Genomic DNA, 20,714 nt, shown 5'->3' on the forward strand with positions numbered 1-20,714 from the left:
GAAACAATTGGAGTCAAAGAAGGAGGACCTTACCGAACCGGACACGATGTTGATGTAAGAAGAACAGAAGGAATCAACCGTGGAAATAGACCTGTTCGCACGAATTAAGCAGAATAAGTATATATATCTGAATGTATTATCTATTTTTTTTTCATTTTTTTTTTTGAAAAGGTGCTTGCGCCTGCGTTTAAGCGGCCCGAAGCTGGGCGACGAGACGCGAAAGTCGGATTGCCGCGGTGCCGTGGAGTTGGCTGAATGGCTGACGGGCCGACGCCCAAATAAACACACAACTACCTATGCAGCAATCAAAACGACAGGTGTATAGGCAAATGAGAAAATCTGCACACCATCAGACAGAGGCAATGGGAGAAGCATGCCATGCAATGTGAAGGGTCTGGTGCGCCCCTGCTAGCCAGGCCTAGGGGCGCCTGTTACTGTGGGGCCCCCTCCACCAACTCCTCACCATCACATTGCACGGCATTACCCCCTACCTAACTGATAGCACGGCGGCCCGTGCCAGACTTTGACCCCCAAGAAGAAACTATCTGCGTGTAGCTCCTCAGTGCCAGTTTTCCAGCCACCATTAGCTCAAATGAAGTATAATTGAGGCTGAAAAAGTAACCACTGTGCACCCATGGACATGCCTGCCGCCAAAGTGCTATTAAGAGGCCCACTACTCAGCTGTATAAACCCCCCCCCTTACTTCCCTGCTCACAACCTCTTGTTTCTACTCCCTCCTTTCACCGAAACTCCCCAAGACTCCACTATGTAGCTAAACGCTGAAAATGCATGAACGAGGACGGAGCGCCGCTGTCTCCTGCTACCTACGAGCCAGTCACGTGGGAGCAGGGCGTGCTGCCAGACGGCCGTTCCGGTGTGGGGATGTCCCTCTCCTACCTTAGAGAGACCGACCCCACCGACCGGACTTAATCGAGGCGACGTACGACAAGGCAGTAGTTAACTTACCCGCCGCACGAGGAGGACCGGGACGCCGGAGTGCGGGAGGACGCGCTGGCCGGAAGTGACGCGCTGGCCGGAAGTGACGTACTGTTGCCTGGGAAACGCTGACGCCGACGGCCGGAACAGGAACACTGCTGAACACTGCTGCCGTCCGTCCCCTGGAGAGAGGTGCGTGCTAGATATAGGGCAGGGCGCCCCTCCCACAAATGCAGGCCAATGAATCGGCCTTAATACATGTCCCCGGCCGACCTAAAAGTCAGATAAAATATATTTACAGATGGCCTTGCGGTTCACCCGGCGGTCGTTTTGCAGCAAACTTTTCTCGTTCGCGTTTCGTTGAACGGGTGAACATATGGCGATGTCCGCCGGCACCATATTATTTTATAAGGGGTTGAGTCAGCACAACCTGCCTGCAGGTGCACATCACTATGGCGAACTACATACACAAACGGAAAATGCAGGCAGGTTGTGCTGACTCAACCCCTTATATTTTTTTCTTTGTAGCATATATTGGAGGCGTGGCGATCTCCTTTGAGTCAAGCACACCTGACCAGTTAATCTGTCCTGGAGGCTGGTTTTAAAGTCAGTATAAAACTGAGTCTGCTTATATAGAACCTACCATTAGCCATCTGGCTCCAGGAGAAGTATATGGTGGGTTCAGCATGCATGTTGGTACTTGCATCCCTGGATCCGATGAAAGCTGTAATGGCACCGGACGGGGTTACAAGCAAAGTGTACTTGGCTTGCATGCTGACCTGCATTCCCTGGATTTTATGTGGCTGTCATGGCCCATGAACAGGTAGGAACAAGAGTTAGGGACCACTCAATTGAGACGACCTTGACGCGGTGAGTGGCTTACTATGCTTTGGCCAAAATATAAACCAATGTCTCATCCAGCATGGAGGGCAGAGTGCTGGATGCAGTGTGCCACCATATTATTTTACATTGTGAAGAACTTTGACCCATGACACATCCATCAGGTGGTACAGGACAGCCAATTGAGACATTTCAGCACATGGACATACCCCCTACCTTATAAATAACCATGATCTGGCAGCCATTTTACATTCAGTATTTTGCCAGTGTAGGGAGAGGTTGCTGTGTGGAGAAGGGACAGACTGTTAGGGACACCAAACGCTAGCTAATAGGGCCACAAAAGTCCTTTTAAGCACAAGTATAGGTGTGCTATTAATAGGTGTGACATACTGAGGGGTATAATATACTTATAATATACTTTATAACATAGAAAGTATATTAGTGCATTTGTATTGTGCAGAAGTTGTGTGCGGTTCTGCTGCGATACTGCAGCTACACAGAGTGCCAAACGCTATTGGAACAAATAATTTCTACTAGTGTGATATTCCAGTTGCCCCCACAAAAAAAAGTGATTGAAGCAGGGGTGTTATATACCAGTTATATACTTTCTATATAGTGCATTTAGGTAGCGCAGCATTTGTTTGTGATTTAGCTGTGTTACCTCAGCTACAGATAGTGACAAACGACATTGGAACAAATCATTTCTACTTGTGTGAAATACCAGCTGCCCCCCAAAAAACTGATTGAAGCAGGGGTGTTATATACCAATAATATACTTTTTATATAGTGTATTTAGGTAGTGCATAATTTGTTTGCAGTTTAACTGCGTTACCTCAGCTACACAGAGTGACAAACGCCATTGGAAAAAATTGTTTCTACTGGTGTGATATACCAGTTGCCCCCCATAAAAACTGATTGAAGCAGGGGTGTTATATACCAATTATATACTTTCTATATAGTGCAGTTGGGTAGTGCAGCATTTGTTTGCTGTTTAGCTGCATTACCGCATCTACACAGAGTGACAATTTGACAAACAACATTGGAACAAATAATTTCTACTGGTGCAATATACCAGTTGCCCCCCCAAAAAAGTGAAAAAAAAAGTGGGCTACAGTAAAATTGTTATTCAGTGACCGCATAATGTACCTTGAGCCACATAATCACAATTTCTTTTATGTCAGGTGAATGCCTAATTTTTAAGGCCCGTACTCCCGTGGCCTAAAATAAAAAATTTCTAGGCTCCAACAGGGCACATTTCAGAGAATTTCCCGTTAAGATGCATACAAATTTTTGTCATTGACCCCCCTCTAGTATGTCACTGTCCATGTTGTGGGATTATTTGTACACTTCTACTAAGTATTTGGTGGCTGAAAATATGAGCTGAAGGTTTTTCAGGTTCGTCTGCAATTAAAGTGAATGGGGCCTGCCGCGAACTTGCGGTTCGCTAACATTTGATTGGGTTCACATTCGCAAACCGCCCCGGGCGATGTACGTCCATCACTAACTATATTAATTTCCCTGTCACGTATGCAGTGCAGGTGTACCTCACACCAAAAATGGATATATGTCACCGGCCGAACTAACAAACGGATTAACTATATTAATTTCCCTGTCACATATGCAGTGCACGTGTATCTCACACCAAAAATGGGTATATGTCACCGGCTGTACTAACAGTCAGATTAACTATATTAATTTCCCTGTCACGTAGAAAGTGAACGTGCATCTTACACCAAAAATTTGCATATTTGACCCACCAAACTAACAGACGGATTAACTATATTAATTTATCTGTCACGTATGCAGCGCAGGAGTACCTTACACCAAAAATGGGAATATGTCACCCACCGAACTAACAGACGGATTAACTATATTAATTTCCTTGGCACGTATGCAGTGCAGGTGTACCTCACACCAAAAATGGGTATATGTCACTGGTAGTGTTGAGCGAACCCGAACTGTAAAGTTTAGATCCGTACCGAACATTGGTAGTTACATGTCGCGGTAAGTGGGCCTATGCTCTTTGATCAAACTGTATACTAATTGCCTCTTTATAGTGCACAGCAAATGATTGATAACAGTGCTGTATAGCCATGTTTTATCAAAAGAAATGCTGATAATTGTAAACAATGGTCATATCAGAAGCATAGGAATGAGGATGTGCGATTTAGATTCACTCTACATATTATAAGCATTTCCGCTATAGCTTCTTTTTCCCCCCTCTGAATCAGCACTCCTCCCCATTTTAGCTCAGGTGCTTTTAAATTAGCAGAAGTCTGCAAAGGGTCTATAAATTCCTACCACATCTCAGTTGGAGTTCCTGGGAGGTTGTGAACAGGTGAGCCTTTAGCACCAGTTCACATGCGGCGCTGGACGGCGGCCGTCGCTGCTTTTGTGCCGTGCCGGTGGAGTGATGGGACCCGGGGCCCAGGTGGCCTCACTGTACAGGGGGGCCGCTGTGCGGCTGCTGGGTCCCGTTGCCTGCTGGAGCGGTGTGGAGGCGCGGTGGTCGCCGCACGGAGCCGCGCCATGGTTAGAGTAGGTTCCCACTTAAACAAGAGGCAACCTTGTCGCGGTAAGTGGGCCTATGCTCTTTGATCAAACTGTATACTAATTGCCTCTTTATAGTGCACAGCAAATGATTGATAACATTGCTGTATAGCCATGTTTTATCAAAAGAAATGCTGATAATTGTAAACAATGGTCATATCAGAAGCATAGGAATGAGGATGTGCGATTTAGATTCACTCTACATATTATAAGAATTGGTAGTTCAGGTGCCCGGACTAGAACCCGAACTTTGCCGGAAAAGTTTGAGTTCGGTGTTCTGGAATTTGATAAAGCTTTTGAAAGGCTGCAGTGCAGCCAATCAACAAGCTTTTAAGCTGTGGGCACTTAGAAGCCATCACAGCCATGGCTGTAATTGGCCGTTGCATCATGTGACCCAGCCTCTAGCCAAGCTTGATCACGTGTAGCACCGCCCATCAGCTCTGAGTAGTGCAGGGACAGGAAGCAGGCAGCTTAAGCGAGGGAAAATGTTAGGAATCTGGCTATTTGTTTTGTGGGTCACCTATAATGATTTTTTCTGGTTGCAATACACCAGCTTTGCACCCCTGACACAGAAATATAATAATAAATCTGGCTGTTAATTCTGTAGGTGACCTATAGCGATTGTTTTGTGGGTGCAATGCACCATTTTTGTACCCCTGACACAAAAATATAATAGTTAATCCGTGTGTAAGTTCGATGGGTGACATATACCCATTTTTGGAGTGAGATACACGTGCACTTTATCTGTGACGGGGAAATTAATATAGTTAATCTAACTGTTAGTTTGGCCGGTGACATATATCCATTTTTGGTGTGAGATACACGTGCACTGCATATGTGAACGGGAAAATAATATAGTTAATCTGTCTGTTAGTTCAGTGGGTGACATATACCCATTTTTTGTGTGAGGTACACCTGCACTGCATATGTGACAGGGAAATTAATATAGTTAATCCATCTGTTAGTTCAATGGGTGACCTAAAAAAATTAGGAGAGCATCAAATAAGGGACATGGCCCTGGTCGTGGTGCTGCTGGTGCTGGTGGAGCTCCTGTTGCAGGGAGAGGACATGGTTGATCTGTGCCAGCTACACGCCCAAATGAAACACCTTCCTCAGGGGTACGTATGCAAAAGGATGTTCAGCATCATTTGGTAGGCCCAAATACTGATGTACGAATGGTGAGGCCAGGACAAGTAGAGGCGGTAGTAGATTGGATGGCTGACAGTGCCTCTAGTTCCTTCACACTGTCTCCCACCCGTGTCCCCTGCTGAAATCACAGAGTTGGCACCTGCTGCTCATGGGCATCTGCCTTTCACCTCACCTCCTTGCAAATCAGCCAAGCAGTCTGAGCCCCAAGTTATGAAGCAGTCTCTTATGCTTTTTGATGACTCTGATGAAGGGGTTTCTGTGGCCCATCCACCTAGCCCTGCCCCATAAGTGGAAGAGATGGAGTGCACTGATGCCCAACCACTTATGTTTCAGGATGTGGACATGGGAGGACCACCACAGCACATCTCTGATGATGATGACGAAACACAGATGCCAACTGCTGCTGCTTTCTGCCGTGTGCAGACCGGCAAGGAGGGCAGGGGTGAAGGGTGGGTGGAAGATGATGTGGAGGAGGATGAGGTCCTAGACCCCACATGGAATCAAGGTCATGTGAGTGATGTGTGCAGTTTGGAGAAAGAGGTGGTGGTCACACAGAGCCAGTCACACAGCAAAATAGGGAGCAATGTGCAAAAGCAGAGTGGCCGTCCCCTAGCCAGTATGCCTGCTACTGTTCACCGCACCCAGGGACTGAGCACACCAAAGTCAGCTCCAAGAAATTCTCTGGCAATTCCCTGGCATGCAATCAGAGCCTGAGGTGAGGCATAAATGTTCTAAACCTGAGCACCACCTGCATGACCAGGCATCTAAATGCAAAGCACCAGCTGCAGTGAAGTACACACCTGAAAAACCATAAAAGATCTCAGGGTCCTCTTCCTCCCTCTCTGGATTAACAGTGGCACCTGCCACCCTGCAAACAGAGGATGTGGCAGCAACACCAACCGTCACCCAGCATGTCCACACTGTCCCATGGAAGCATTCAGCTGTCCATCCCCCAAACTCTGGAGGAAGTACCCCCCTACCCACCTGCGATCCCTGGCCCTGAATTCCAGCATTTCAAAACTCCTGGACTTTGAAATGCTGTCATTCCGTCTGGTGGAGACAGAGACTTTTAAAAACCTTATGGCGGTGGCTGTCCCACAGTACGTGGTTCCCAGCCGCTACTACTTATCCAGGCAAGCCATCCCTGCCCTGCATAACCAAGTGGCGGACAAAATCAGTGCACTGCCCAATGCCATCTGTGGCGAGGTCCACATAACTACCGATACGTGGACCAGTAAGCACGGGCAGGGACATTATACTGTATCTCCCTAACTGCACACCGGGTAATTGCAGTGGCGGCTGGGCCTGAGCCGGATTGCAGGACATTTCTCGTTGCCTCCTGTTTCCTCCTACTCCGCTTCCTCCTCTATCCCCTCCTCATCCCGGTCAGCGTAAAACCTGCACCACCAACTTCAACACAGCCAACGGGAAACAACAGCAGGCTGTTTTGAAACTCATCTGTTTTGTGAAAAAAAATCCCACACCACGCAGGAGGTGTGGACGGGCATGGAACAACAGACCGATGAGTGGTTGGTGCCACTGAGCCTCAAGCCTGGCCTGGTGGTGTGCGATAACGGGCAAAATCTCAAAGCATCTCTGGGGCTGGCTGGTTTGATGCACATCCCTTGCCTGGTGCATGTGCTAAATTTGGTGGTGCAGAGGTTCCTGAAAAATTATCCCGATATGTCAGAGCTGCTGCAAAAAATGAGGGCTGTCTGTGCGCACTTTTGGCATTCTCACCCTGCTGCTGCTCGCCTGTCTGCGCTGCAGCGTAACTTCGACCTTCCCACTCACCGCCTCATATGCGACATTCCCACAAGGTGGAACTCCTCCTTACATATGCTGGAAAGACTGTGTGCGCAGAAGCAGGTGATAGTGGAGTTTAATCTGCAGCTTGCATGGGTGCGTCGCTCGGTGGAACAGCACCACTTCACCTCCAACAAGTGGGCCTCCATGCGGGATGTGTGTGCCGTGTTGCGCAGTTTTGAGTACTCCACCAACATGGCCAGTGCTGATGAGGCAGTCCTCAGCATTACTATGCCACTTCTATGTCTTCTTGAAAAAACACTTTGGGCGATGATGGAAGAGGATGTGGCACTGGAGGAAGAGGAGGAGGAAGAGGGACCATTTCCATAGTTATCAGGCCAGTCATTCACAAGTGGCTTAGAGGGTGGGTTCCTGCACCAACAGAGGCCAGGTACACAACTGTCCAGCCAGGGCACAGTTCTGTAGGATGAGGAGGAAGAGGAACCGTGTTCACAGCAGGGTGGCACCCAAAGCAGCTTATGGGCATCAATGGAGCATGGCTGTGGGAATACAGAGAGAGGACACAGGCAATACACCTCCCAAAGAGGACAGCTTGTCGTTGACTCTGAGCAGCCTGGCACACATGAGCGACTACAAGCTGCAGTGCCTGCACAACGACCACCGATTTGTTCACATTCTAACCAGTGCTAATTACTGGGTGGTCACCCTGTTGGACCCCCACTACAAGGACAATGTGCTGTCCTTAATTCCGTCACTGAAGCGTGATCGGAAGATGCGAGAGTACAAGCGCACGCTGGTAGACGCGCTACTGATGGCATTCACACCTGACAGCGGGGGCTCAGTGGAAGCAGGAGGAGGAGGAAGAAGTCACCAACGCAGCTGGGGCTCCGCCAGCACCTCAGAAGGAAGGGTTAGCATGGCCGAAATGTGGAAAAGCTTTGTCAGCATTCAACAACAACCAGCACCACCAGCTGATACGGAACGTCTTAGCAGTAGGCAGCATTTGACCAACATGGTGGAACAGTACTTGTGCACATGCCTACACTTACTGACTGATGGGTCTTCCCCATTCAACTTCTGGGTCTCCAAACTGGGCACATGAGGTGAGCTTGCCCTTTACGCCTTGGAGGTGCTGGCCTGCCCTGCAGCAAGTGTATTGTCCGAAAGTGTGTTTAGCAGGGGGGTTAATCACAGACAAGCGCAGCCGTCTGTCCATAGCCAATGTGGGTAAGCTCACATTCATTAAAAAGAACCAGGCATGGATCCCACAGGACTTGTCTGTACCTTGTGCTGAGTAGACAAGTATACGGGCCGCGCCCAGCTATTGTTATACTCCAGCGCACTTTCTCTTTGCATTCTCTTTTCTATTTCCCAATGTTTTGGGGTCTTCCCAAATAAAAAATAAATGAAAATAAAAAATAAATAAATAAAAAAAGAAATAAATAAAAAAACAACAAAAAAAGTATTGGCTACCTCCTTCTCCTCCACCGCTGCTTCCACCTACACCGCCACATCCACCGCCTCCTCAACCTCCAACTCCACTTTGACCTCCTACCTCCTAGTTCAAGATTATTACTTTTCATTTTTTCTATTCTATGTTATTTTAAGTCATTTCCCTATCCACATTTGTTTGCAGGGCAACTGTCCTGCTCTTACCCCCATTTTGTTTCCTTTTGCAGCCCTCTAGCCCTTACTATGACTATTTTACAGCCATTTTAGTGCACCAAAGTTCAGGTCCCCATTGACTTCAATGGAGTTCGGGTTCGAGTTTGGGTCAAGTGTGGGTCCTGAACCCGAACTTTGACCCGAAGGTTGGCCGAACCCAAACATCCACGGGTCCGTTTATTCCTAGTCACCGGCCGAACTAACAATCAGATAAACTACAGGGTGGGTCATTTATATGGATACACCTTAATAAAATGGGAATGGTTGGTGATATTAACTTCCTGTTTGTGGCACATTAGTATATGTGAGGGGGGAAACTTTTCAAGATGGTTGGTGACCATGGCGGCCATTTTGAAGTTGGCCATTTTGAATCCAACTTTTGTTTTTTCAATAGGAAGAGGGTCATGTGACACATCAAACTTATTGGGAATTTCACAAGAAAAACAATGGTGTGCTTGGTTTTAACGTAACTTTATTCTTTCATGAGTTATTTACAAGTTTCTGACCACTTATAAAATGTGTTCAATGTGCTGCCCATTGTGTTGGATTGTCAATGCAACTCTCTTCTCCCACTCTTCACACACTGATAGCATCACCGCAGGAGAAATGCTAGCACAGGCTTCCAGTATCTGTAGTTTCAGGTGCTGCACATCTCGTATCTTCACAGCATAGACAATTGCCTTCAGATGACCCCAAAGATAAAAGTCTAAGGGGGTCAGATCGGGAGACCTTGGGGGCCATTCAACTGGCCCACGATGACCAATCCACTTTCCAGGAAACTGTTCATCTAGGAATGCTCGGACCTGACACCCATAATGTGGTGGTGGGTGCACCATCTTGCTGGAAAAACTCAGGGAACGTGCCAGCTTCAGTGCATAAAGAGGGAAACACATCATCATGTAGCAATTTCGCATATCTAGTGACCCCCTTAGACTTTTATCTTTGGGGTCATCTGAAGGCAATTGTCTATGCTGTGAAGATACGAGATGTGCAGCACCTGAAACTACGGATACTGGAAGCCTGCGCTAGCATTTCTCCTGCGGTGTTGCTATCAGTGTGTGAAGAGTGAGAGAAGAGGGTTGCATTGACAATCCAACACAATGGGCAGCACATTGAACACATTTTATAAGTGGTCAGAAACTTGTAAATAACTCATGAAAGAATAAAGTTATGTTAAAACCAAGCACACCATTGTTTTTCTTGTGAAATTCCTAATAAGTTTGATGTGTCACATGACCCTCTTCCTATTGAAAAAACAAAAGTTGGATTCAAAATGGCCGCCATGGTCACCACCCATCTTGAAAAGTTTCCCCCCTCACATATACTAATGTGCCACAAACAGGAAGTTAATATCACCAACCATTCCCATTTTATTAAGGTGTATCCATATAAATGGCCCACCCTGTATATTAATTTCCCTGTCACAGATAAAGTGCACGTGTATCTCACACCAAAAATGGGTATATGTCACCCATCGAACTAACAGACGGATTAACTATTATATTTTTTTGTCAGGGGTACAAAAATGGTGCATTGCATCCACAAAAAAATCGCTATACTGTAGATCACCCACAGAATTAACAGCCAGATTTATTATCTGTAAAGAATAAATCAAGGCAACTGGACTTACTGTAGATTTCTTGAAACGTTTCACTCGTTCTTCCAACGAGCTTTCTTAATTCTGAGTGACTGTACAATAATTCTCTTATGTAACTGAATCAACATCTGGTAATTATAACCAGCATGGGGTCAGAGGTCATTATACCCAGCATGGGGTCAAAGGTGTTGTTTCCCTTCTCCTAATTGGAGTCAGTAGGTGATAATGACCTCCCAGAAAATGGTGTCAAGACAGCATTGTATGTGGAAGACAATAGATGCCTAACCCCCCCCCCCCCCCCCGCCTCTATTCAAGCTTGGCTTCTCCATTTTTACGTAGATGGCCTTCTTCACACCTCGTTTGTACCAATCGGCCTCCTTATCCAAAACACGTACTTGACTGTCTTCAAAGGTGTGACCTGTTTCTTTTAGATGTAAGTACACAGCTGAATATTGACCAGAGGTTTTGGCTCTTCTATGCTGAGCCATACGCTGATGTAGTTGTTGTTTTGTTTCGCCAATATACAGTTCTGAGCATTCCTCATTACACTGGACTGCGTACACAATGTTGTCCATCGTGTGTTTAGGTGTTGGGTCTTTTGGGTGAACCAGTTGTTGCCTCAGTGTGTTGCTGGGTTTAAAGCAGACAGGGATGTGATGTTTATTAAAAATTCTTTTGAGTTTCTCAGACACCCCAGCTACATATGGGATAACCATATTCTTGCTCTCAGCATAGAAGAGCTAAAACCTCTGGTCAAGAATCAGCCGTGTACTTACATCTAAAAGAAACAGGTCACACCTTTGAAGACAGTCAAGTACGTGTTTTGGATAAGGAGGCTGATTGGTCCAAATGAGGTGTGAAGGAGGCCATCTACGTAAAAATAAAGAAGCCATGCTTGAATAGAGGCGGGTCGTTAGACATCTATTGTCTGCCACATACAATGCTGTCTTGACACCTTTTTCTGGGAGGTCATTATCACCTACTGACTCCAATTAGGATAATGGAATCAACACCTTTGACCCCATGCTGGGTATAATTACCAGATGTTGATTCAGTTACATGTTTATTCCCAGAGAATTCTTGTACAGTCACTCAGAATTGAGAAGGTTCGTTGGAAGAACGAGTGAAACGTTTTCAAGAAATCTACAGTAAGTCCAGTTGCCTTGATTTATTCTTTACAGATATACCATGACCTGGATAAATGAGAACCTTCACAGACAGCCAGATTTATTATTATATTTCTGTGTCAGGGGTGCAAAGCTGGTGTATTACACCCACAAAAAAATCATTATAGGTCACCCACAAGAGCCAGATTCCTAACACTCTTCCTTGCTTCAGCTGCCTGCTTCCTGTCACTGCACTACTCAGGGCTGATGGGCGGTGCTACACGTGATCAAGCTTGTATAGATGCTGGGTCACATGATGCACCGGCCAATCAAAGCCATGCCATTACTAGGCATGGCTGTGATGGTTTCTAAGTGCCCACAGCTTAAAAGCTTGTTGATTGGCTGTACTGCAGCCTTTCAAAAGCTTTATCAAATGCCCGAACACCGAACTCAACTCAAACCCAAACTTTTCCAGGAAAGTATGGGTTCGGGTCCTGGTAGCCTAACTCGCAAAGTACGGTACAGACGGTACAAACTTTACAGTTCGGGTTTGCTCAACACTAGTCACCATATTAAAAGGTCCAAACAGTTTATATGGATTAAATGCCACTGCTTCCCTGAGAATGGCTTTGTTTATTTTATCTGCCAATGCCCCCACCCCCCCATCCACCATCCACCATCCACCACGTTTGACATATGTCCCTCTAAACCTATGGTTCCCAATATGCAAATAAGAAGTGTAGAAATGAACATATTTATTGAAATTCACCAAATTGAAAAATAAATAAATAATTAAAGATTTGGGTCAGAATGAAAGAATGCAAACCAAAGCATAACACTCCTCTAGGAAAAAAAAAATGAGCATCTCACACCACCAGATGTGACATGACTACCCTAAGTCAATGCTTAACTTTTTAAACAGGCCTTCAAGCATAACTATCTAATTCAGCATTTCATCTGCAAATGGCTCTTAAAGGGGTAAATCCCTTTTATCAGAGAAGGAAGAATTAGCTTAGCTAGCTGAGAGGCCTTTGTTGTGGTCTGGGGAGTACTCTTTCTCCTTATAGACTGAGAATGCCTAGTATGTGTGGTATATGTGAGAAGTATTGTATGCTTGTCAATGTTCATCTGGGTTTCAGGGAAAAATATATTAAAATTAGCATATCTAGTGTCATCAGGCGTGTTTATCGTTCTCTTCCTTTTGGAAGAAAAGCTAATTTGCATATCTTTGAGTTTCTGGGTTCATGTGAATCTGAATTTTTTTTAAAAATTCTGGACTAATTCTGAATCAATCGAATTGATCCTCTCATCTCTAATGAAGTGGTTTGCCACCAAGATGGCAACCACTTTACTTCTTTGCAAATAGATGATTTTTTTTACCCACACTGATGCTGTCCAATCATTAATCACCCCAACAGGGGAATAGCTAGGAAGCAGGGGAAGCGGGTACTTCGGGTTCCACATTAAGAAAGTAACCCGGGAGGAGGACTACTTCAATGAATATCACTAGCTAGTGATATCATTGACTCTCTTCACATTGTACACTTTATCAGGAGGAGGAGTCAGCGCTGGGGCCTCGTGGCAGCACTACTATCAGCCACTAGTCAGGAAGATAAAAAAGGAGGAGTGCCTGGAGTAGCTCTACTAATGTGTGGATTGGCATCATCTTCCTCAGGAGACAAGGAGCCAAGAGCAGTGTTCAGTAAGTGAGAAACAGTTCTGGGTGTCTCTCAAAATGGTCTGTAGCAGGCAGGCAGTGAGCACAACCAGGGCTGCAGACAGTCTAACAGTGCGCCACACTTTCAGACAGTGGAGTACATCATGGTGCATGGAAGTTGAAAAGTTCAAAGGGGGTGGAGCGAACTGATACAGCTATAGCCCAATTCTGTCATTTAGTGTGTGTCAGTACTGTGTCACTACTCCTTCCAAGATTAATAGCTCCTTTAGCCTCTCTGTATATACTGTACAGTCATATGGAATATTTAATCCTGAAAGGAGCCAAAATGACTCTTTGACTTCAATAAGTCTGTCTGTGATCCATAAGATGCAGCAAAAGATAGGACATGTTCTGTCTCTCTCTCTGTCACAGAAAGCATCAGAGTGGACTGCTGCAGCATGATCTAACGAGATATAGCAAATCTCACAAGACAACACTGAATACTAAGTTTGTGATCTATCAAGATTTGTTATACCTTTTGAGATCATGGTGCATCAGGCCACTTTGATGTTGCCCATGATGACTGGACAACATCAGAGCAGAGAAGAAATCTCCCTTTGCAAAGAAGTGAAGTGGTGCCACTTTAAATTTTCATATTGGGCACAGATTTAGGGGGCATTTCTCAAGAATGGTAGAAGTGCAGGCAGAGAAAATACTATGCTCAGGGAATAAGTGCTATTTAACCCATATTAATGATTAACAGTTCTTAATATGGGCAAAAGTTTCTTTTTTTATTTATTTATTTTTTATTCTTTTTTTAAGAAGGTTCGAAAAAGCAGATACAATAGTGACACCTCTCAATAAAGATGATAGATATCACAGATAACTGCCGAGAGGTTATATGTAACATAATACAAACTATCTCTTATGACAGGACAAAATTTGTGTACATCAATCCTATGAGATGTCAAGTGAACTCAATTAGTAGATCTTATTTGACCAAGCATCAATGATTTAAACGTAAACATGCAAATATCAGAGAAAAATATACTACGAGGTAGGAAGGGACATACAACAAACATTGTGGGGGTGGAGGAGAGGTGAGGGGTAAGAGAGGTAATGGAAAGGGGGGAACCAAGAAAAAAAAACGAGGGGGGTTGGGTTTTCTTTCTTTTTTCTTTCTTTCTCTATCCTCTCCCCTCCCCCTTTTGGCTAGATGACGGGACCCATCAGGACAGTAAAGTCTGATATTCCGGGGTGTTTTGAAACACGAACCACGAGGTCCATGCAGTGTTAAATGCTTTATGTGTGTTCCTAAACAGAGCTGTCAGTTCCTCCATTCTTCGGATGTCCTCTACCTTGTGGACCCAAAGATCGACAGATGGTGGAAGAGGTGATTTCCATCTCGCTGGTATGCAGGCCCTGACAGCACTGACCAAATAACAGATAAGGAACTTATTAAACAACTGATTAAGTAAATCTGAGAGTAGTAATAAGAAGAAGCCTGGGGTGTCTGGGATGGGGAAAGAAAAGATTGAGGCCATGGTCTTATGTATCAACTCCCAAACCTGTCTTGCTACAATGCCAGAAAACATGAATCAGAGAGCCTTGCACAAAATCACAACGCCAGCATAGCGAAGAGGTAGAAGGAAATATTTTATGAAGACAAGTCGGAACATAATACCATCTAGACAGTAATTTATATCCTGCTTCCTGAAATTTGCTAGCGATTGATGACTTATGCGTAAGATAATATAGTTTTGGCCATTGGTCAGAAGGGATGTCCACTCCCAGGTCAGAGATTCATTTATCGACATAAGGAGAGCGTAAACCCGAAAGCGGCACCACCAGCTCTCTATAAAATTCAGATAGGAAATGCCAGTATATACCCAAGCCAATACATATTTTTTCGAAAGAAGTGAGAGATCTATCAAAGCCTGGGGAGGAACGGATAGAAGAAAGAAAGTGTGAAAGTTGTCTGACTCTCGAGGGACCCAAAAAGCACGGTTCCGATTGATTTATTAGTTTGGGGTGTGTAAAACATCTTCCCAAGGTTCTAAAGAATGGGGCTCGACATTTACATCCCAGTCGCCAGTGCATAAAAGGGCCAGATGACCAGCCAGCTGGGAAATCCGGATGGCAAAGGACCAGAAATAGTGGGGAAGGGGTTAGTGAGATCATGTTCGTATTAGCATTTGTATGGAATTAATGTAGAGTCGGGCCTATGGTGGGATGGGTAGAGAGCGCCGAAGGAATCCTAGTCATCGCCCACGATAGTAGAGCAAGGGAGAATTGGGAGCCTAGCTGTTCAATGGCAACCCATTGTTTAAAAGGGGTATGACGGCACCAGTCCATAACCCGCAAGATCATGGTGGCTGCATAGTATTTACGAAGGTCAGGCATCCCCAATTCCCCCTGCTTCTTTGGGACATGCAGTAGAGAGTAGTGATGGACGAACATCTGCCGGGGCGGTGCACGAACGCGATCAAATGTTCGCGACTCGCAAGTTCGCGGCGGGTCCCATTCATTTTAATGGCAGGCGAACCTGAAAAACCTTCAGCTCATATTTGCAGTCAAGAAATAATTACTAGAAGTGCACAAATAGTCCCACAACATGGACAGTGACATACCAGATGTATTATTCGAATTTGCGATCTCCGTGCATTTTTGTTTTCAATGCGAAATATCGGCAATATAATTTTCGCGTACGAACATGCGCAAATGCACTATACAGTACCCAAATTCACTATAAAGAAAGTATATTGGTATATAACACCCCGCTTTAATCTGTTTTTTTGGGGGACGACTGGTATATCACACCAGTAGAAATTATTTGTTCCAATAACGCTTGTCCCTCTATATACCTGCAGTATCGCAGCAGAACCGCACACCTCTTGTCTGCAATTGCGGACAAGAATAGGACATGTTCTATTTTTTTGCGGAAACGGAAGCACAGATGCGGAAACGGAAGAACAGATGCGGAAGTGTGGATCCGCGGATGCGGACAGCCAGGGGCGTACATAGAAATCCTTGGGCCCCATAGCAAGAATCTTAATGGGGCCCCACTAACTCCGTCCACTGGCCCATCCCACCACCTGCCCTGGCTTCTCCCCTGCCATACCCCCAGCAGTTGCAGCCGTGTAGACATTAGGAGCTACTTTCACACTTGCGTTTCTATTTTCCGGTATTGAGATCCGTCATAGGGTCTCAATACCGGGAAAAAAGACGCTTTTGATTGTCCCCATTCATTGTCTGAGGGCACTGTCCACTATAAGCAGCACACAGGGGGTGCTATGGTGGTGCTGACATAATAGTATACCAGTGCCACCATAGTCCCCCTTGCCTTATGAACTGTCAGAACCTCCTAATGCATACCTCAGCTGCTGCAGAACATATAAAGCTTCGTTCACATCTGTGTTGGGGCCTCATTCATGGATCAGGTCAAAAATGCTGGACACAATTTTATAGCCTGGAAGATGGAAACCTGACAGATCTCATCATAGTCAGCGGGATCCGTCAGGTGTTGTCGTCCATGAAGTGCCAGATCCGGAACTGCGGTGATTTTCGTTGTTGTGCTCCTATGACGGCAGAACAGCGACCGTCACCAGCACAGAAGTGAACAAGTAATATACACCTCAGCTGCTGCAGAACATTATAATAGTGACAAGGGAACTACAAGTCTCATCATCACCAGATTATTATTAGAAATTAGGGAGCAACACAGGGAGAGGTGAAAGTGGAGAGAACTACAATTTCCAGCATGTCCAGGCTGTTATGATCAGATACAAGTAGATATTACACAGAGTATAAGGCCGGGTTCATATCACCGTTTAGTTTTCAGTTCTTCCGATCCGTCAGATAAACAGAAAAATAAAGAAAAAAAAATGATCCTGTATTTCAAGCATCAGTTCTGCACATTTGGCATCCGTTTATGCCATTTCTGTCGGAGATCCGTTATTTTAGACAGAAAAAAGTCCTGCATGCAAAACGGAAAACTAAACTGTGATGAGAATCCAGCCTAAGAAAAGAGAACTACAACTCTCAGCATGTCCAGATTATAGGACATCATCTAGTTGTACCAGGTAAGAGCTTTAAAAAGAAATAACTATAACCCCCAGTATGGCCAGACTTATTATGGGTCATCAGTATACATTCCAAAGAGGGGGTATAAGAGGAGAGAACTACAACTCCCAGCATTACCAGCCTGTACTAGGGCATACGTTTAAATTACATTGAGAAACATATAATACGACAAAACTACAACTCCCAGCTTTTCTAGGATGTTATGTTATCCCAGAACACCACTAACCTCTCCTTCAGGCACCACACAGAAGCTCCGCCCCCTCACAGTGATATGCCACAGGTCTTTCACCAGTCCTCTGCACTGGTCACATGATGATGACATCACCAAAGGTTCTTTAGACTTCTGCTGCTCTGCTATTCATTGGCTTCCTGCACTGGTTACATGGTTGATGACATCACCAAAGGTCCTTCGCCACCTCTTACTTTCTCAGGTAGCCATACAAGTGTAATTAGTGGGCGGGGCCTATCCTCCACTGCGGGCCCCCTTCCCCCAGGGGCCCCATAGCAGCTGCGTGGTCTGCCTCTATTGGAGGTACGCCACTGCGGACAGCACATTCCGGCCTCATTGAAAATGGCAATAACAAGTGCTCGGCGGCACTCAATCAGGTGCTCGGCGGCACCAATCCAGAAACCATATGTCCTACCACAATCCGGGGGGTTCCAGTGCACATCCATGGATCCAGGAGGGAAAGCAAAAAAAATCCATCCCTGGGCTAGATGATGATGTGGTATTGAAGGACAGGGTGGGCAAAGAACTGTCCCTGATATTGCCCTACAGGGGGGTGCTATTCTGGCACTGATAGCCTAACCACAGACCACCCGCCCTGATAAGACCGACCCCATCCGGAACCTTACCCTATATAAAAATGGCCCTAGTAAGCCCCTAGCCCCTAGGCCCCTGACTTCGAGGTGATCACTAATCACTACATAGATCTATGTGTTTTTGACTCATTATAAAAGTATATTATAAGTATATTGCACCCCTCTGTGTATCACAAATATTGATAGCACACCTATACTAGTGCTTAAAATGACTTTTGTGGCCCTATTAGCTAGCGTTTGGTGTCCCTAACAGCCTGTCCCTGCTCCACACAGCAACCTCTCCCTACACTGGCAAAACACTGAATGTAAAATGGAGGCCAGATCAGGCTTATTTATAAGGTAGGGAGTATGTCCATGTGCTGAAATGTCTCAATTGGCTGTCCTGTACCACCTGATGGATGTGTCATGGGTCAAAGTTCTTCACAATGTAAAAGAATATGGCAGGCGCGAATTTCTCCATATGTTCGCGTGTTCAGCGAATCGCAAACACGCAAAGTTCACCGCGAAACGACCGCCGGGCGAACCGCAAGGCCATCTCTAGTAGAGAGCAGGTTAGCCTTGGTTTCCTACCTGAAATAAACCTGAAAAGGTCTTGGTGGGCAGTAACAAAGAAACTTGAGGGTAAGTGTATGGGGAGTGTCTAAAAGAGTTATAATAGGCGCGGGAGGACATTCATCTTATAGATGGCACACAGGCCAAACCATGTATAGAGGCCTTTTGACAATCTACCTAGATCTTCTCTGATCTGGCCTAGGAGAGGGATATAGTTCCTACTATAAATCTCCCTCAGATCTTTTGGGATCCAGGTTCCCAAGTATTTGACTGCTCCAGCTATCCATCTAAATGGGAAAGAGGCGGCTAGGGCCGATTCCAGCAAGCTTGTTAGTGATATATTCAACGCCTCTGATTTTTGGAAGTTAATTTTCAGGTTGATAAGAGTGTTGTACATGTTGAACTATGCAATTAGGTTCGGGAATGAGGTTAGGGGCCTGGTGATGGTGAACAAGAGGTCATCAGCGTAGGCAGCAATCTTAACTTCCTGGGCAACGACTGAGATGCCAGTGATAGTAGGGTTCATCCGAATGGTGCAGAGCAGAGGCTCCAGGGTAAGTACAAAAATTAAGGGGGAGAGGGGGCACCCCTAACAGGTCCCATTTTGTATGTCAAAAGCAGAAGATAGGACCCCGTTAACCTAAGTCAAGGCCGTTGGGGATGTATAGAGAGAACTGATCCAGCCCATCATAGAGTCGCCTATGCCTACATGGTTCAAGACTTCAAATAGCCATGGCCAGCTCACTCTGTCAAACGCCTTTTCGGCATCTGTAGACAAAAGGCATAGCGAAGAGCGTTGTAATTTGGCCTGATAAATCAGGTTTAGCACTTTAGTCGTGTTATCTTGGGCTTCTCTAGATAGTATAAACCCCATTTGGTCGGAATGGATAAGATCAGTTAGGAGGGGGACAATGCTCGTGGCTAGGATTTTTGCAAACAATTTCAGATCTACATTTAACAGTAAGATCGAACGGTAACTTGCACAGGCTGCTGGATCTTTTCCCTCTTTGTGTATTACTGTGTGCATGTGTCATGTGTCTAGGGAGCGGGTTCCCTACTGATACCGAGTTCAGCGCTTTTGTGGGTGGGGTTTTTAGACGGGGTAAGGTATTTCTTGTAGTAAGAGGCTGTTAGTCCATCTGGACTAGGAGCTTTACTTGGTTGCATAAATTTTTGAGCTTCCGTTAATTCCTCCTCCAAGATGGGTTCATTAAGAGCCGCGAGAGCCTCCCTTGGGATTTTCGCTAGGCCCAAATCCGATAGGTATTTGCACATTGCCATTGTCTGGGCTGGGTTATTTGGGTTCAAGCAAGGGAGATTATATAAATCTCTATAATATAGAGCAAAAGCCTCTGCTATCTTATCTGGATGGTTAAGGTTGGGACCCCTGGGGGAAGCAATCAAAGGTACATTATTTCTCGCTCTTTGTTCTCATAAGGAGCGAACGAACGTCCTACTACATTTGTTACCAAATTCAAAGAAATGTCGTCTACCCCTGGTTAGTAGTATTTTGGTGCATACATCAAGTTTCTCTTTAAGTTTCCCCCGAGCTACTAATAAGGCTGCACGAGAGACTAGAGCATGCGATTGTTTATGCTCCTTTTCTAGACGGGAGACCTCAGCAAGTAGTTGAGATATTTCAGCCGCTCTTTCTTTTTTAAGTCTGGCTCCATGTTTGATGAGTGCCCCCATAACCACACACTTATGGGCCACCCAGACTGTCAAAGGGGAAGTGTTGTCCACCTGGTTTTCTTCAAAATAACGTGAGAGGACAATTTGGATGTCTTGTGAGATTTCTATATAGTTCAATCTCCACTGCCAAGACTTAGGAGCAGGAAGTTGGGTTTTCAGGGAAACATGTAGCATTGCATGGTCTGAGAAAGTCATAGTCAAAAGAAGAAGAATCAAGGATGGACACTGCCAAATGTTGGATCAGGAAGTAATCCAGTCTGGAGTACACATCCCTTGCCTGAGAATAATAAGTGTATTC

Source organism: Bufo bufo, chromosome 2, assembly GCF_905171765.1.
Source record: "Bufo bufo chromosome 2, aBufBuf1.1, whole genome shotgun sequence".
NCBI lineage: Eukaryota > Metazoa > Chordata > Amphibia > Anura > Bufonidae > Bufo > Bufo bufo.